The sequence below is a fragment of the Pongo pygmaeus genome, chromosome 13 (genome assembly GCF_028885625.2).
Source record: "Pongo pygmaeus isolate AG05252 chromosome 13, NHGRI_mPonPyg2-v2.0_pri, whole genome shotgun sequence".
Classification (NCBI taxonomy): domain Eukaryota; kingdom Metazoa; phylum Chordata; class Mammalia; order Primates; family Hominidae; genus Pongo; species Pongo pygmaeus.
The window spans coordinates 3,491,836-3,512,437 of NC_072386.2; positions in this window are offsets into that span (position 1 = coordinate 3,491,836).

Here is a 20,602-nt window from a genome sequence, read left to right on the forward strand (position 1 = left end):
GTCAGGAAACAACAGGTGCTGGAGAGGATGTGGAGAAATAGGAACACTTTTACACTGTTGGTGGGACTGTAAATTAGTTCAACCCTTGTGGAAGTCACTGTGGCGATTCCTCAGGGATCTAGAACTAGAAATTCCATTTGACCCAGCCATCCCATTACTGGGTATATACCCAAAGGACTATAAATCATGCTGCTAAAAAGACACATGCACACGTAAGTTTATTGCGGCATTATACACAATAGCAAAGACTTGGAACCAACCCAAATGTCCAACAATGATAGACTGGATTAAGAAAATGTGGCACATATACACCATGGAATACTAGGCAGCCATAAAAAATGATGAGTTCATATCCTTTGTAGGGACATGGATGAAATTGGAAATCATCGTTCTCAGTAAACTATCGCAAGAACAAAAAACCAAACACCACATATTCTCACTCATAGGTGAGAATTGAACAATGAGAACACATGGACACAGGAAGGGGAACATCACACTTCGGGGACTGTTGTGGGGTGGCTGGAGGGGCGAGGGACAGCATTGGGAGATATACCTAATGCTAGATGACGAGTTGGTGCGTGCAGCGCACCAGCATGGCACATGTATACATATGTAGCTCACCTGCACGTTGCGCTCATGTACCATAGAGCCTAAAGTATAATATTAATAATAATAATCATAATAATAATAATAATGATGAAAAAAAAATTAAAAAAAAAGAAAGGGATAAGTTCCTCGACACATACACTCTCCCATGACTAAACCAGGAAGAAGTTGAATCTCCGTATAGACTAATAACAGGAGCTGAAATTGTGGCAATAATCAATAGCTTACCAACCAAAAAGAGTCCAGGATCAGATGGGTTCACAGCCGAATTCTACCAGAGGTCCAAGGAGGAACTGGAACCATTACTTCAGAAACTATTCCAATCAATAGAAAAAGAGGGAATCCTTCCTAATTCATTTTATGAGGCCAGCATCATGCTGATACCAAAGCTGGGCAGAGACACAACCAAAAAAGAGAATTTTAGACCAATATCCGTGATGAATATTGATGCAAAAATCCTCAATAAATTACTGGCAAACCGAATCCAGCAGCACATCAGACAGCTTATCCACCATGATCAAGTGGGCTTCATCCCTGGGATGCAAGGCTGGTTCAATATACGCAAATCAATAAATGTAATCCAGCATATAAACAGAACCAAAGTCAAAGACCACATGATTATCTCCATACATGAAGAAAAGGCCTTTGACAAAATTCAACAACCCTTCATGCTAAAAACTCTCAATAAATTAGGAATTGATGGGTCGTATCTCAAAATAATAAGAGCTATTTATGACAAACACACAGCCAATATCATACTGAGTGGGCAAAAACTGGAAGCATTCACTTTGAAAACTGGCACAAGACAGGGATGCCCTCTCTCACCACTTCTATTCAACATAGTGTTGGAAGTTGTGGCCAGGGCAATTAGGCAAGAGAAGGAAATCAAGGGTATTCAATTAGGAAAAGAGGAAGTCAAATTGTCCCTGTTTGCAGATGACGTGATAGTATATCTAGAAAACTCCATTGTCTCAGCCCAAAATCTCCTTAAGCTGATAAGCAACTTCAGCAAAGTCTCAGGATACAAAATCAATGGACAAAAATCACAAGCATTCTTATACATCAATAACAGACAAACAGAGAGCCAAATCATGAGTGAACTCCCATTCACAATTGCTTCAAAGAGAATAAAATACCTAGGAATCCAACTTCCAAGGGATGTGAAGGACCTCTTCAAGGAGAAAACTACAAACCACTGCTCAAGGAAATAAAAGAGGATACAAACAAATGGAAGAACATTCCATGCTCATGGGTAGGAAGAATCAATATCATGGAAATGGCCATCCTTCCCAAGGTAATTTACAGATTCAATGCCATCCCCATCAAGTTACCAATGACTTTCTTCACAGAATTGGAAAAAACTACTTTAAAGTTCATATGGAACCAAAAAAGAGCCCGCATGACCAAGTCAATCCTAAGCCAAAAGAACAAAGCTGGAGGCATCACGCTACCTGACTTCAAACTATACTACAACGCTACAGTAACCAAAACAGCATGGTACTGGTACCAAAACAGAGATCTAGATCAATGGAACAGAACAGAGCCGTCAGAAATAATGCCACATATCTACAACTATCTGATCTTTGACAAACCTGACAAAAACAAGAAATGGAGAAAGGATTCCCTATTTAATAAATGGTGCTGGGAAAACTGGCTAGCCACATGTAGAAAGCTGAAACTGGATCCCTTCCTTACACCTTATACAAAAATCAACTCAAGATGGATTAAAGACTTAAACGTTAGACCTAAAACCATAAAAACCCTAGAAGAAAACCTAGGCAATACCATTCTGGACATAGGCATGGGCAAGGACTTCATGTCTAAAACACCAAAAGCAATGGCAACAAAAGCCAAAATTCACAAATGGGATCTAATTAAACTAAAGAGCTTCTGCACAGCAAAGGAAACTACCATCAGAGTGAACAGGCAACCTACAAAATGGGAGAAAATTTTCGCAACCTACTCATCTGACAAAGGGCTAATATCCAGAATCTACAATGAACTCCAACAAATTTACAAGAAAACACCAAACAACCCCATCAAAAAGTGGGCGAAGGACATGAACAGACACTCCTCCAAAGAAGACATTTATGCAGCCAAAAAACACATGAAAAAATGCTCACCATCACTGGCCATCAGAGAAATGCAAATCAAAACCACAATGAGATACCATCTCACACCAGTTAGAATGGCAATCATTAAAAAGTCAGGAAACAACAGGTGCTGGAGAGGATGTGGAGAAATAGGAACACTTTTACACTGTTGGTGGGACTGTAAATTAGTTCAACCCTTGTGGAAGTCACTGTGGCGATTCCTCAGGGATCTAGAACTAGAAATTCCATTTGACCCAGCCATCCCATTACTGGGTATATACCCAAAGGACTATAAATCATGCTGCTAAAAAGACACATGCACACGTAAGTTTATTGCGGCATTATACACAATAGCAAAGACTTGGAACCAACCCAAATGTCCAACAATGATAGACTGGATTAAGAAAATGTGGCACATATACACCATGGAATACTAGGCAGCCATAAAAAATGATGAGTTCATATCCTTTGTAGGGACATGGATGAAATTGGAAATCATCGTTCTCAGTAAACTATCGCAAGAACAAAAAACCAAACACCACATATTCTCACTCATAGGTGAGAATTGAACAATGAGAACACATGGACACAGGAAGGGGAACATCACACTTCGGGGACTGTTGTGGGGTGGCTGGAGGGGCGAGGGACAGCATTGGGAGATATACCTAATGCTAGATGACGAGTTGGTGCGTGCAGCGCACCAGCATGGCACATGTATACATATGTAGCTCACCTGCACGTTGCGCTCATGTACCATAGAGCCTAAAGTATAATATTAATAATAATAATCATAATAATAATAATAATGATGAAAAAAAAATTAAAAAAAAAGAAAGGGATAAGTTCCTCGACACATACACTCTCCCATGACTAAACCAGGAAGAAGTTGAATCTCCGTATAGACTAATAACAGGAGCTGAAATTGTGGCAATAATCAATAGCTTACCAACCAAAAAGAGTCCAGGATCAGATGGGTTCACAGCCGAATTCTACCAGAGGTCCAAGGAGGAACTGGAACCATTACTTCAGAAACTATTCCAATCAATAGAAAAAGAGGGAATCCTTCCTAACTCATTTTATGAGAGCAGCATCATGCTGATACCAAAGCTGGGCAGAGACACAACCAAAAAAGAGAATTTTAGACCAATATCCGTGATGAATATTGATGCAAAAATCCTCAATAAATTACTGGCAAACCGAATCCAGCAGCACATCAGACAGCTTATCCACCATGATCAAGTGGGCTTCATCCCTGGGATGCAAGGCTGGTTCAATATACGCAAATCAATAAATGTAATCCAGCATATAAACAGAACCAAAGTCAAAGAACACATGATTATCTCCATACATGAAGAAAAGGCCTTTGACAAAATTCAACAACCCTTCATGCTAAAAACTCTCAATAAATTAGGAATTGATGGGTCGTATCTCAAAATAATAAGAGCTATTTATGACAAACACACAGCCAATATCATACTGAGTGGGCAAAAACTGGAAGCATTCACTTTGAAAACTGGCACAAGACAGGGATGCCCTCTCTCACCACTTCTATTCAACATAGTGTTGGAAGTTCTGGCCAGGGCAATTAGGCAAGAGAAGGAAATCAAGGGTATTCAATTAGGAAAAGAGGAAGTCAAATTGTCCCTGTTTGCAGATGACGTGATAGTATATCTAGAAAACTCCATTGTCTCAGCCCAAAATCTCCTTAAGCTGATAAGCAACTTCAGCAAAGTCTCAGGATACAAAATCAATGGACAAAAATCACAAGCATTCTTATACATCAATAACAGACAAACAGAGAGCCAAATCATGAGTGAACTCCCATTCACAATTGCTTCAAAGAGAATAAAATACCTAGGAATCCAACTTCCAAGGGATGTGAAGGACCTCTTCAAGGAGAAAACTACAAACCACTGCTCAAGGAAATAAAAGAGGATACAAACAAATGGAAGAACATTCCATGCTCATGGGTAGGAAGAATCAATATCATGGAAATGGCCATCCTTCCCAAGGTAATTTACAGATTCAATGCCATCCCCATCAAGTTACCAATGACTTTCTTCACAGAATTGGAAAAAACTACTTTAAAGTTCATATGGAACCAAAAAAGAGCCCGCATGACCAAGTCAATCCTAAGCCAAAAGAACAAAGCTGGAGGCATCACGCTACCTGACTTCAAACTATACTACAACGCTACAGTAACCAAAACAGCATGGTACTGGTACCAAAACAGAGATCTAGATCAATGGAACAGAACAGAGCCGTCAGAAATAATGCCACATATCTACAACTATCTGATCTTTGACAAACCTGACAAAAACAAGAAATGGAGAAAGGATTCCCTATTTAATAAATGGTGCTGGGAAAACTGGCTAGCCACATGTAGAAAGCTGAAACTGGATCCCTTCCTTACACCTTATACAAAAATCAACTCAAGATGGATTAAAGACTTAAACGTTAGACCTAAAACCATAAAAACCCTAGAAGAAAACCTAGGCAATACCATTCTGGACATAGGCATGGGCAAGGACTTCATGTCTAAAACACCAAAAGCAATGGCAACAAAAGCCAAAATTCACAAATGGGATCTAATTAAACTAAAGAGCTTCTGCACAGCAAAGGAAACTACCATCAGAGTGAACAGGCAACCTACAAAATGGGAGAAAATTTTCGCAACCTACTCATCTGACAAAGGGCTAATATCCAGAATCTACAATGAACTCCAACAAATTTACAAGAAAACACCAAACAACCCCATCAAAAAGTGGGCGAAGGACATGAACAGACACTCCTCCAAAGAAGACATTTATGCAGCCAAAAAACACATGAAAAAATGCTCACCATCACTGGCCATCAGAGAAATGCAAGTCAAAACCACAATGAGATACCATCTCACACCAGTTAGAATGGCAATCATTAAAAAGTCAGGAAACAACAGGTGCTGGAGAGGATGTGGAGAAATAGGAACACTTTTACACTGTTGGTGGGACTGTAAATTAGTTCAACCCTTGTGGAAGTCACTGTGGCGATTCCTCAGGGATCTAGAACTAGAAATTCCATTTGACCCAGCCATCCCATTACTGGGTATATACCCAAAGGACTATAAATCATGCTGCTAAAAAGACACATGCACACGTATGTTTATTGCGGCATTATACACAATAGCAAAGACTTGGAACCAACCCAAATGTCCAACAATGATAGACTGGATTAAGAAAATGTGGCACATATACACCATGGAATACTAGGCAGCCATAAAAAATGATGAGTTCATATCCTTTGTAGGGACATGGATGAAATTGGAAATCATCGTTCTCAGTAAACTATCGCAAGAACAAAAAACCAAACACCACATATTCTCACTCATAGGTGAGAATTGAACAATGAGAACACATGGACACAGGAAGGGGAACATCACACTTCGGGGACTGTTGTGGGGTGGCTGGAGGGTTGAGGGACAGCATTGGGAGATATACCTAATGCTAGATGACGAGTTGGTGGGTGCAGCGCACCAGCATGGCACATGTATACATATGTAGCTCACCTGCACGTTGCGCTCATGTACCATAGAGCCTAAAGTATAATATTAATAATAATAATCATAATAATAATAATAATAATGATGAAAAAAAAATTAAAAAAAAAGAAAGGGATAAGTTCCTCGACACATACACTCTCCCATGACTAAACCAGGAAGAAGTTGAATCTCTGTATAGACTAATAACAGGAGCTGAAATTGTGGCAATAATCAATAGCTTACCAACCAAAAAGAGTCCAGGATCAGATGGGTTCACAGCCGAATTCTACCAGAGGTCCAAGGAGGAACTGGAACCATTACTTCGGAAACTATTCCAATCAATAGAAAAAGAGGGAATCCTTCCTAACTCATTTTATGAGGCCAGCATCATGCTGATACCAAAGCTGGGCAGAGACACAACCAAAAAGGAGAATTTTAGACCAATATCCGTGATGAATATTGATGCAAAAATCCTCAATAAATTACTGGCAAAGCGAATCCAGCAGCACATCAGACAGCTTATCCACCATGATCAAGTGGGCTTCATCCCTGGGATGCAAGGCTGGTTCAATATACGCAAATCAATAAATGTAATCCAGCATATAAACAGAACCAAAGTCAAAGAACACATGATTATCTCCATACATGAAGAAAAGGCCTTTGACAAAATTCAACAACCCTTCATGCTAAAAACTCTCAATAAATTAGGAATTGATGGGTCGTATCTCAAAATAATAAGAGCTATTTATGACAAACACACAGCCAATATCATACTGAGTGGGCAAAAACTGGAAGCATTCACTTTGAAAACTGGCACAAGACAGGGATGCCCTCTCTCACCACTTCTATTCAACATAGTGTTGGAAGTTGTGGCCAGGGCAATTAGGCAAGAGAAGGAAATCAAGGGTATTCAATTAGGAAAAGAGGAAGTCAAATTGTCCCTGTTTGCAGATGACGTGATAGTATATCTAGAAAACTCCATTGTCTCAGCCCAAAATCTCCTTAAGCTGATAAGCAACTTCAGCAAAGTCTCAGGATACAAAATCAATGGACAAAAATCACAAGCATTCTTATACATCAATAACAGACAAACAGAGAGCCAAATCATGAGTGAACTCCCATTCACAATTGCTTCAAAGAGAATAAAATACCTAGGAATCCAACTTCCAAGGGATGTGAAGGACCTCTTCAAGGAGAAAACTACAAACCACTGCTCAAGGAAATAAAAGAGGATACAAACAAATGGAAGAACATTCCATGCTCATGGGTAGGAAGAATCAATATCATGGAAATGGCCATCCTTCCCAAGGTAATTTACAGATTCAATGCCATCCCCATCAAGTTACCAATGACTTTCTTCACAGAATTGGAAAAAACTACTTTAAAGTTCATATGGAACCAAAAAAGAGCCCGCATGACCAAGTCAATCCTAAGCCAAAAGAACAAAGCTGGAGGCATCACGCTACCTGACTTCAAACTATACTACAACGCTACAGTAACCAAAACAGCATGGTACTGGTACCAAAACAGAGATCTAGATCAATGGAACAGAACAGAGCCGTCAGAAATAATGCCACATATCTACAACTATCTGATCTTTGACAAACCTGACAAAAACAAGAAATGGAGAAAGGATTCCCTATTTAATAAATGGTGCTGGGAAAACTGGCTAGCCACATGTAGAAAGCTGAAACTGGATCCCTTCCTTACACCTTATACAAAAATCAACTCAAGATGGATTAAAGACTTAAACGTTAGACCTAAAACCATAAAAACCCTAGAAGAAAACCTAGGCAATACCATTCTGGACATAGGCATGGGCAAGGACTTCATGTCTAAAACACCAAAAGCAATGGCAACAAAAGCCAAAATTCACAAATGGGATCTAATTAAACTAAAGAGCTTCTGCACAGCAAAGGAAACTACCATCAGAGTGAACAGGCAACCTACAAAATGGGAGAAAATTTTCGCAACCTACTCATCTGACAAAGGGCTAATATCCAGAATCTACAATGAACTCCAACAAATTTACAAGAAAACACCAAACAACCCCATCAAAAAGTGGGCGAAGGACATGAACAGACACTCCTCCAAAGAAGACATTTATGCAGCCAAAAAACACATGAAAAAATGCTCACCATCACTGGCCATCAGAGAAATGCAAATCAAAACCACAATGAGATACCATCTCACACCAGTTAGAATGGCAATCATTAAAAAGTCAGGAAACAACAGGTGCTGGAGAGGATGTGGAGAAATAGGAACACTTTTACACTGTTGGTGGGACTGTAAATTAGTTCAACCCTTGTGGAAGTCACTGTGGCGATTCCTCAGGGATCTAGAACTAGAAATTCCATTTGACCCAGCCATCCCATTACTGGGTATATACCCAAAGGACTATAAATCATGCTGCTAAAAAGACACATGCACACGTAAGTTTATTGCGGCATTATACACAATAGCAAAGACTTGGAACCAACCCAAATGTCCAACAATGATAGACTGGATTAAGAAAATGTGGCACATATACACCATGGAATACTAGGCAGCCATAAAAAATGATGAGTTCATATCCTTTGTAGGGACATGGATGAAATTGGAAATCATCGTTCTCAGTAAACTATCGCAAGAACAAAAAACCAAACACCACATATTCTCACTCATAGGTGAGAATTGAACAATGAGAACACATGGACACAGGAAGGGGAACATCACACTTCGGGGACTGTTGTGGGGTGGCTGGAGGGGCGAGGGACAGCATTGGGAGATATACCTAATGCTAGATGACGAGTTGGTGCGTGCAGCGCACCAGCATGGCACATGTATACATATGTAGCTCACCTGCACGTTGCGCTCATGTACCATAGAGCCTAAAGTATAATATTAATAATAATAATCATAATAATAATAATAATGATGAAAAAAAAATTAAAAAAAAAGAAAGGGATAAGTTCCTCGACACATACACTCTCCCATGACTAAACCAGGAAGAAGTTGAATCTCCGTATAGACTAATAACAGGAGCTGAAATTGTGGCAATAATCAATAGCTTACCAACCAAAAAGAGTCCAGGATCAGATGGGTTCACAGCCGAATTCTACCAGAGGTCCAAGGAGGAACTGGAACCATTACTTCAGAAACTATTCCAATCAATAGAAAAAGAGGGAATCCTTCCTAACTCATTTTATGAGAGCAGCATCATGCTGATACCAAAGCTGGGCAGAGACACAACCAAAAAAGAGAATTTTAGACCAATATCCGTGATGAATATTGATGCAAAAATCCTCAATAAATTACTGGCAAACCGAATCCAGCAGCACATCAGACAGCTTATCCACCATGATCAAGTGGGCTTCATCCCTGGGATGCAAGGCTGGTTCAATATACGCAAATCAATAAATGTAATCCAGCATATAAACAGAACCAAAGTCAAAGAACACATGATTATCTCCATACATGAAGAAAAGGCCTTTGACAAAATTCAACAACCCTTCATGCTAAAAACTCTCAATAAATTAGGAATTGATGGGTCGTATCTCAAAATAATAAGAGCTATTTATGACAAACACACAGCCAATATCATACTGAGTGGGCAAAAACTGGAAGCATTCACTTTGAAAACTGGCACAAGACAGGGATGCCCTCTCTCACCACTTCTATTCAACATAGTGTTGGAAGTTCTGGCCAGGGCAATTAGGCAAGAGAAGGAAATCAAGGGTATTCAATTAGGAAAAGAGGAAGTCAAATTGTCCCTGTTTGCAGATGACGTGATAGTATATCTAGAAAACTCCATTGTCTCAGCCCAAAATCTCCTTAAGCTGATAAGCAACTTCAGCAAAGTCTCAGGATACAAAATCAATGGACAAAAATCACAAGCATTCTTATACATCAATAACAGACAAACAGAGAGCCAAATCATGAGTGAACTCCCATTCACAATTGCTTCAAAGAGAATAAAATACCTAGGAATCCAACTTCCAAGGGATGTGAAGGACCTCTTCAAGGAGAAAACTACAAACCACTGCTCAAGGAAATAAAAGAGGATACAAACAAATGGAAGAACATTCCATGCTCATGGGTAGGAAGAATCAATATCATGGAAATGGCCATCCTTCCCAAGGTAATTTACAGATTCAATGCCATCCCCATCAAGTTACCAATGACTTTCTTCACAGAATTGGAAAAAACTACTTTAAAGTTCATATGGAACCAAAAAAGAGCCCGCATGACCAAGTCAATCCTAAGCCAAAAGAACAAAGCTGGAGGCATCACGCTACCTGACTTCAAACTATACTACAACGCTACAGTAACCAAAACAGCATGGTACTGGTACCAAAACAGAGATCTAGATCAATGGAACAGAACAGAGCCGTCAGAAATAATGCCACATATCTACAACTATCTGATCTTTGACAAACCTGACAAAAACAAGAAATGGAGAAAGGATTCCCTATTTAATAAATGGTGCTGGGAAAACTGGCTAGCCACATGTAGAAAGCTGAAACTGGATCCCTTCCTTACACCTTATACAAAAATCAACTCAAGATGGATTAAAGACTTAAACGTTAGACCTAAAACCATAAAAACCCTAGAAGAAAACCTAGGCAATACCATTCTGGACATAGGCATGGGCAAGGACTTCATGTCTAAAACACCAAAAGCAATGGCAACAAAAGCCAAAATTCACAAATGGGATCTAATTAAACTAAAGAGCTTCTGCACAGCAAAGGAAACTACCATCAGAGTGAACAGGCAACCTACAAAATGGGAGAAAATTTTCGCAACCTACTCATCTGACAAAGGGCTAATATCCAGAATCTACAATGAACTCCAACAAATTTACAAGAAAACACCAAACAACCCCATCAAAAAGTGGGCGAAGGACATGAACAGACACTCCTCCAAAGAAGACATTTATGCAGCCAAAAAACACATGAAAAAATGCTCACCATCACTGGCCATCAGAGAAATGCAAGTCAAAACCACAATGAGATACCATCTCACACCAGTTAGAATGGCAATCATTAAAAAGTCAGGAAACAACAGGTGCTGGAGAGGATGTGGAGAAATAGGAACACTTTTACACTGTTGGTGGGACTGTAAATTAGTTCAACCCTTGTGGAAGTCACTGTGGCGATTCCTCAGGGATCTAGAACTAGAAATTCCATTTGACCCAGCCATCCCATTACTGGGTATATACCCAAAGGACTATAAATCATGCTGCTAAAAAGACACATGCACACGTATGTTTATTGCGGCATTATACACAATAGCAAAGACTTGGAACCAACCCAAATGTCCAACAATGATAGACTGGATTAAGAAAATGTGGCACATATACACCATGGAATACTAGGCAGCCATAAAAAATGATGAGTTCATATCCTTTGTAGGGACATGGATGAAATTGGAAATCATCGTTCTCAGTAAACTATCGCAAGAACAAAAAACCAAACACCACATATTCTCACTCATAGGTGAGAATTGAACAATGAGAACACATGGACACAGGAAGGGGAACATCACACTTCGGGGACTGTTGTGGGGTGGCTGGAGGGTCGAGGGACAGCATTGGGAGATATACCTAATGCTAGATGACGAGTTGGTGGGTGCAGCGCACCAGCATGGCACATGTATACATATGTAGCTCACCTGCACGTTGCGCTCATGTACCATAGAGCCTAAAGTATAATATTAATAATAATAATAATAATAATAATAATAATAATAATAATGATGAAAAAAAAAATTAAAAAAAAAGAAAGGGATAAGTTCCTCGACACATACACTCTCCCATGACTAAACCAGGAAGAAGTTGAATCTCTGTATAGACTAATAACAGGAGCTGAAATTGTGGCAATAATCAATAGCTTACCAACCAAAAAGAGTCCAGGATCAGATGGGTTCACAGCCGAATTCTACCAGAGGTCCAAGGAGGAACTGGAACCATTACTTCGGAAACTATTCCAATCAATAGAAAAAGAGGGAATCCTTCCTAACTCATTTTATGAGGCCAGCATCATGCTGATACCAAAGCTGGGCAGAGACACAACCAAAAAGGAGAATTTTAGACCAATATCCGTGATGAATATTGATGCAAAAATCCTCAATAAATTACTGGCAAAGCGAATCCAGCAGCACATCAGACAGCTTATCCACCATGATCAAGTGGGCTTCATCCCTGGGATGCAAGGCTGGTTCAATATACGCAAATCAATAAATGTAATCCAGCATATAAACAGAACCAAAGTCAAAGAACACATGATTATCTCCATACATGAAGAAAAGGCCTTTGACAAAATTCAACAACCCTTCATGCTAAAAACTCTCAATAAATTAGGAATTGATGGGTCGTATCTCAAAATAATAAGAGCTATTTATGACAAACACACAGCCAATATCATACTGAGTGGGCAAAAACTGGAAGCATTCACTTTGAAAACTGGCACAAGACAGGGATGCCCTCTCTCACCACTTCTATTCAACATAGTGTTGGAAGTTCTGGCCAGGGCAATTAGGCAAGAGAAGGAAATCAAGGGTATTCAATTAGGAAAAAAGGAAGTCAAATTGTCCCTGTTTGCAGATGACGTGATAGTATATCTAGAAAACTCCATTGTCTCAGCCCAAAATCTCCTTAAGCTGATAAGCAACTTCAGCAAAGTCTCAGGATACAAAATCAATGGACAAAAATCACAAGCATTCTTATACATCAATAACAGACAAACAGAGAGCCAAATCATGAGTGAACTCCCATTCACAATTGCTTCAAAGAGAATAAAATACCTAGGAATCCAACTTACAAGGGATGTGAAGGACCTCTTCAAGGAGAAAACTACAAACCACTGCTCAAGGAAATAAAAGAGGATACAAACAAATGGAAGAACATTCCATGCTCATGGGTAGGAAGAATCAATATCATGGAAATGGCCATCCTTCCCAAGGTAATTTACAGATTCAATGCCATCCCCATCAAGTTACCAATGACTTTCTTCACAGAATTGGAAAAAACTACTTTAAAGTTCATATGGAACAAAAAAGAGCCCGCATGACCAAGTCAATCCTAAGCCAAAAGAACAAAGCTGGAGGCATCACGCTACCTGACTTCAAACTATACTACAACGCTACAGTAACCAAAACAGCATGGTACTGGTACCAAAACAGAGATCTAGATCAATGGAACAGAACAGAGCCGTCAGAAATAATGCCACATATCTACAACTATCTGATCTTTGACAAACCTGACAAAAACAAGAAATGGAGAAAGGATTCCCTATTTAATAAATGGTGCTGGGAAAACTGGCTAGCCACATGTAGAAAGCTGAAACTGGATCCCTTCCTTACACCTTATACAAAAATCAACTCAAGATGGATTAAAGACTTAAACGTTAGACCTAAAACCATAAAAACCCTAGAAGAAAACCTAGGCAATACCATTCTGGACATAGGCATGGGCAAGGACTTCATGTCTAAAACACCAAAAGCAATGGCAACAAAAGCCAAAATTCACAAATGGGATCTAATTAAACTAAAGAGCTTCTGCACAGCAAAGGAAACTACCATCAGAGTGAACAGGCAACCTACAAAATGGGAGAAAATTTTCGCAACCTACTCATCTGACAAAGGGCTAATATCCAGAATCTACAATGAACTCCAACAAATTTACAAGAAAACACCAAACAACCCCATCAAAAAGTGGGCGAAGGACATGAACAGACACTCCTCCAAAGAAGACATTTATGCAGCCAAAAAACACATGAAAAAATGCTCACCATCACTGGCCATCAGAGAAATGCAAATCAAAACCACAATGAGATACCATCTCACACCAGTTAGAATGGCAATCATTAAAAAGTCAGGAAACAACAGGTGCTGGAGAGGATGTGGAGAAATAGGAACACTTTTACACTGTTGGTGGGACTGTAAATTAGTTCAACCCTTGTGGAAGTCAGTGTGGCGATTCCTCAGGGATCTAGAACTAGAAATTCCATTTGACCCAGCCATCCCATTACTGGGTATATACCCAAAGGACTATAAATCATGCTGCTAAAAAGACACATGCACACGTATGTTTATTGCGGCATTATACACAATAGCAAAGACTTGGAACCAACCCAAATGTCCAACAATGATAGACTGGATTAAGAAAATGTGGCACATATACACCATGGAATACTAGGCAGCCATAAAAAATGATGAGTTCATATCATTTGTAGGGACATGGATGAAATTGGAAATCATCGTTCTCAGTAAACTATCGCAAGAACAAAAAACCAAACACCACATATTCTCACTCATAGGTGAGAATTGAACAATGAGAACACATGGACACAGGAAGGGGAACATCACACTTCGGGGACTGTTGTGGGGTGGCTGGAGGGTCGAGGGACAGCATTGGGAGATATACCTAATGCTAGATGACGAGTTGGTGGGTGCAGCGCACCAGCATGGCACATGTATACATATGTAGCTCACCTGCACGTTGCGCTCATGTACCATAGAGCCTAAAGTATAATAATAATAATAATAATAATAATAATAATAATAATAATAATAATAATAATGATGAAAAAAAAAATTAAAAAAAAAGAAAGGGATAAGTTCCTCGACACATACACTCTCCCATGACTAAACCAGGAAGAAGTTGAATCTCTGTATAGACTAATAACAGGAGCTGAAATTGTGGCAATAATCAATAGCTTACCAACCAAAAAGAGTCCAGGATCAGATGGGTTCACAGCCGAATTCTACCAGAGGTCCAAGGAGGAACTGGAACCATTACTTCGGAAACTATTCCAATCAATAGAAAAAGAGGGAATCCTTCCTAACTCATTTTATGAGGCCAGCATCATGCTGATACCAAAGCTGGGCAGAGACACAACCAAAAAGGAGAATTTTAGACCAATATCCGTGATGAATATTGATGCAAAAATCCTCAATAAATTACTGGCAAACCGAATCCAGCAGCACATCAGACAGCTTATCCACCATGATCAAGTGGGCTTCATCCCTGGGATGCAAGGCTGGTTCAATATACGCAAATCAATAAATGTAATCCAGCATATAAACAGAACCAAAGTCAAAGAACACATGATTATCTCCATACATGAAGAAAAGGCCTTTGACAAAATTCAACAACCCTTCATGCTAAAAACTCTCAATAAATTAGGAATTGATGGGTCGTATCTCAAAATAATAAGAGCTATTTATGACAAACACACAGCCAATATCATACTGAGTGGGCAAAAACTGGAAGCATTCACTTTGAAAACTGGCACAAGACAGGGATGCCCTCTCTCACCACTTCTATTCAACATAGTGTTGGAAGTTGCGGCCAGGGCAATTAGGCAAGAGAAGGAAATCAAGGGTATTCAATTAGGAAAAAAGGAAGTCAAATTGTCCCTGTTTGCAGATGACGTGATAGTATATCTAGAAAACTCCATTGTCTCAGCCCAAAATCTCCTTAAGCTGATAAGCAACTTCAGCAAAGTCTCAGGATACAAAATCAATGGACAAAAATCACAAGCATTCTTATACATCAATAACAGACAAACAGAGAGCCAAATCATGAGTGAACTCCCATTCACAATTGCTTCAAAGAGAATAAAATACCTAGGAATCCAACTTACAAGGGATGTGAAGGACCTCTTCAAGGAGAAAACTACAAACCACTGCTCAAGGAAATAAAAGAGGATACAAACAAATGGAAGAACATTCCATGCTCATGGGTAGGAAGAATCAATATCATGGAAATGGCCATCCTTCCCAAGGTAATTTACAGATTCAATGCCATCCCCATCAAGTTACCAATGACTTTCTTCACAGAATTGGAAAAAACTACTTTAAAGTTCATATGGAACAAAAAAGAGCCCGCATGACCAAGTCAATCCTAAGCCAAAAGAACAAAGCTGGAGGCATCACGCTACCTGACTTCAAACTATACTACAACGCTACAGTAACCAAAACAGCATGGTACTGGTACCAAAACAGAGATCTAGATCAATGGAACAGAACAGAGCCGTCAGAAATAATGCCACATATCTACAACTATCTGATCTTTGACAAACCTGACAAAAACAAGAAATGGAGAAAGGATTCCCTATTTAATAAATGGTGCTGGGAAAACTGGCTAGCCACATGTAGAAAGCTGAAACTGGATCCCTTCCTTACACCTTATACAAAAATCAACTCAAGATGGATTAAAGACTTAAACGTTAGACCTAAAACCATAAAAACCCTAGAAGAAAACCTAGGCAATACCATTCTGGACATAGGCATGGGCAAGGACTTCATGTCTAAAACACCAAAAGCAATGGCAACAAAAGCCAAAATTCACAAATGGGATCTAATTAAACTAAAGAGCTTCTGCACAGCAAAGGAAACTACCATCAGAGTGAACAGGCAACCTACAAAATAGGAGAAAATTTTCGCAACCTACTCATCTGACAAAGGGCTAATATCCAGAATCTACAATGAACTCCAACAAATTTACAAGAAAACACCAAACAACCCCATCAAAAAGTGGGCAAAGGACATGAACAGACACTCCTCCAAAGAAGACATTTATGCAGCCAAAAAACACATGAAAAAATGCTCACCATCACTGGCCATCAGAGAAATGCAAGTCAAAACCACAATGAGATACCATCTCACACCAGTTAGAATGGCAATCATTAAAAAGTCAGGAAACAACAGGTGCTAGAGAGGATGTGGAGAAATAGGAACACTTTTACACTGTTGGTGGGACTGTAAATTAGTTCAACCCTTGTGGAAGTCACTGTGGCGATTCCTCAGGGATCTAGAACTAGAAATTCCATTTGACCCAGCCATCCCATTACTGGGTATATACCCAAAGGACTATAAATCATGCTGCTAAAAAGACACATGCACACGTATGTTTATTGCGGCATTATACACAATAGCAAAGACTTGGAACCAACCCAAATGTCCAACAATGATAGACTGGATTAAGAAAATGTGGCACATATACACCATGGAATACTAGGCAGCCATAAAAAATGATGAGTTCATATCCTTTGTAGGGACATGGATGAAATTGGAAATCATCGTTCTCAGTAAACTATCGCAAGAACGAAAAACCAAACACCACATATTCTCACTCATAGGTGAGAATTGAACAATGAGAACACATGGACACAGGAAGGGGAACATCACACTTCGGGGACTGTTGTGGGGTGGCTGGAGGGGCGAGGGACAGCATTGGGAGATATACCTAATGCTAGATGACGAGTTGGTGCGTGCAGCGCACCAGCATGGCACATGTATACATATGTAGCTCACCTGCACGTTGCGCTCATGTACCATAGAGCCTAAAGTATAATATTAATAATAATAATCATAATAATAATAATGATGATGAAAAAAAAATTAAAAAAAAAGAAAGGGATAATTTCCTCGACACATACACTCTCCCATGACTAAACCAGGAAGAAGTTGAATCTCTGTATAGACTAATAACAGGAGCTGAAATTGTGGCAATAATCAATAGCTTACCAACCAAAAAGAGTCCAGGATCAGATGGGTTCACAGCCGAATTCTACCAGAGGTTCAAGGAGGAACTGGAACCATTACTTCAGAAACTATTCCAATCAATAGAAAAAGAGGGAATCCTTCCTAACTCATTTTATGAGGCCAGCATCATGCTGATACCAAAGCTGGGCAGAGACACAACCAAAAAAGAGAATTTTAGACCAATATCCGTGATGAATATTGATGCAAAAATCCTCAATAAATTACTGGCAAACCGAATCCAGCAGCACATCAGACAGCTTATCCACCATGATCAAGTGGGCTTCATCCCTGGGATGCAAGGCTGGTTCAATATACGCAAATCAATAAATGTAATCCAGCATATAAACAGAACCAAAGTCAAAGAACACATGATTATCTCCATACATGAAGAAAAGGCCTTTGACAAAATTCAACAACCCTTCATGCTAAAAACTCTCAATAAATTAGGAATTGATGGGTCGTATCTCAAAATAATAAGAGCTATTTATGACAAACACACAGCCAATATCATACTGAGTGGGCAAAAACTGGAAGCATTCACTTTGAAAACTGGCACAAGACAGGGATGCCCTCTCTCACCACTTCTATTCAACATAGTGTTGGAAGTTCTGGCCAGGGCAATTAGGCAAGAGAAGGAAATCAAGGGTATTCAATTAGGAAAAGAGGAAGTCAAATTGTCCCTGTTTGCAGATGACGTGATAGTATATCTAGAAAACTCCATTGTCTCAGCCCAAAATCTCCTTAAGCTGATAAGCAACTTCAGCAAAGTCTCAGGATACAAAATCAATGGACAAAAATCACAAGCATTCTTATACATCAATAACAGACAAACAGAGAGCCAAATCATGAGTGAACTCCCATTCACAATTGCTTCAAAGAGAATAAAATACCTAGGAATCCAACTTCCAAGGGATGTGAAGGACCTCTTCAAGGAGAAAACTACAAACCACTGCTCAAGGAAATAAAAGAGGATACAAACAAATGGAAGAACATTCCATGCTCATGGGTAGGAAGAATCAATATCATGAAAATGGCCATCCTTCCCAAGGTAATTTACAGATTCAATGCCATCCCCATCAAGTTACCAATGACTTTCTTCACAGAATTGGAAAAAACTACTTTAAAGTTCATATGGAACCAAAAAAGAGCCCGCATCACCAAGTCAATCCTAAGCCAAAAGAACAAAGCTGGAGGCATCACGCTACCTGACTTCAAACTATACTACAACGCTACAGTAACCAAAACAGCATGGTACTGGTACCAAAACAGAGATCTAGATCAATGGAACAGAACAGAGCCGTCAGAAATAATGCCACATATCTACAACTATCTGATCTTTGACAAACCTGACAAAAACAAGAAATGGAGAAAGGATTCCCTATTTAATAAATGGTGCTGGGAAAACTGGCTAGCCACATGTAGAAAGCTGAAACTGGATCCCTTCCTTACACCTTATACAAAAATCAACTCAAGATGGATTAAAGACTTAAACGTTAGACCTAAAACCATAAAAACCCTAGAAGAAAACCTAGGCAATACCATTCTGGACATAGGCATGGGCAAGGACTTCATGTCTAAAACACCAAAAGCAATGGCAACAAAAGCCAAAATTCACAAATGGGATCTAATTAAACTAAAGAGCTTCTGCACAGCAAAGGAAACTACCATCAGAGTGAACAGGCAACCTACAAAATGGGAGAAAATTTTCGCAACCTACTCATCTGACAAAGGGCTAATATCCAGAATCTACAATGAACTCCAACAAATTTACAAGAAAACACCAAACAACCCCATCAAAAAGTGGGCGAAGGACATGAACAGACACTCCTCCAAAGAAGACATTTATGCAGCCAAAAAACACATGAAAAAATGCTCACCATCACTGGCCATCAGAGAAATGCAAGTCAAAACCACAATGAGATACCATCTCACACCAGTTAGAATGGCAATCATTAAAAAGTCAGGAAACAACAGGTGCTGGAGAGGATGTGGAGAAATAGGAACACTTTTACACTGTTGGTGGGACTGTAAATTAGTTCAACCCTTGTGGAAGTCACTGTGGCGATTCCTCAGGGATCTAGAACTAGAAATTCCATTTGACCCAGCCATCCCATTACTGGGTATATACCCAAAGGACTATAAATCATGCTGCTAAAAAGACACATGCACACGTATGTTTATTGCGGCATTATACACAATAGCAAAGACTTGGAACCAACCCAAATGTCCAACAATGATAGACTGGATTAAGAAAATGTGGCACATATACACCATGGAATACTAGGCAGCCATAAAAAATGATGAGTTCATATCCTTTGTAGGGACATGGATGAAATTGGAAATCATCGTTCTCAGTAAACTATCGCAAGAACAAAAAACCAAACACCACATATTCTCACTCATAGGTGAGAATTGAACAATGAGAACACATGGACACAGGAAGGGGAACATCACACTTCGGGGACTGTTGTGGGGTGGCTGGAGGGGCGAGGGACAGCATTGGGAGATATACCTAATGCTAGATGACGAGTTGGTGGGTGCAGCGCACCAGCATGGCACATGTATACATATGTAGCTCACCTGCACGTTGCGCTCATGTACCATAGAGCCTAAAGTATAATATTAATAATAATAATCATAATAATAATAATAATAATGATGAAAAAAAAATTAAAAAAAAAGAAAGGGATAAGTTCCTCGACACATACACTCTCCCATGACTAAACCAGGAAGAAGTTGAATCTCTGTATAGACTAATAACAGGAGCTGAAATTGTGGCAATAATCAATAGCTTACCAACCAAAAAGAGTCCAGGATCAGATGGGTTCACAGCCGAATTCTACCAGAGGTCCAAGGA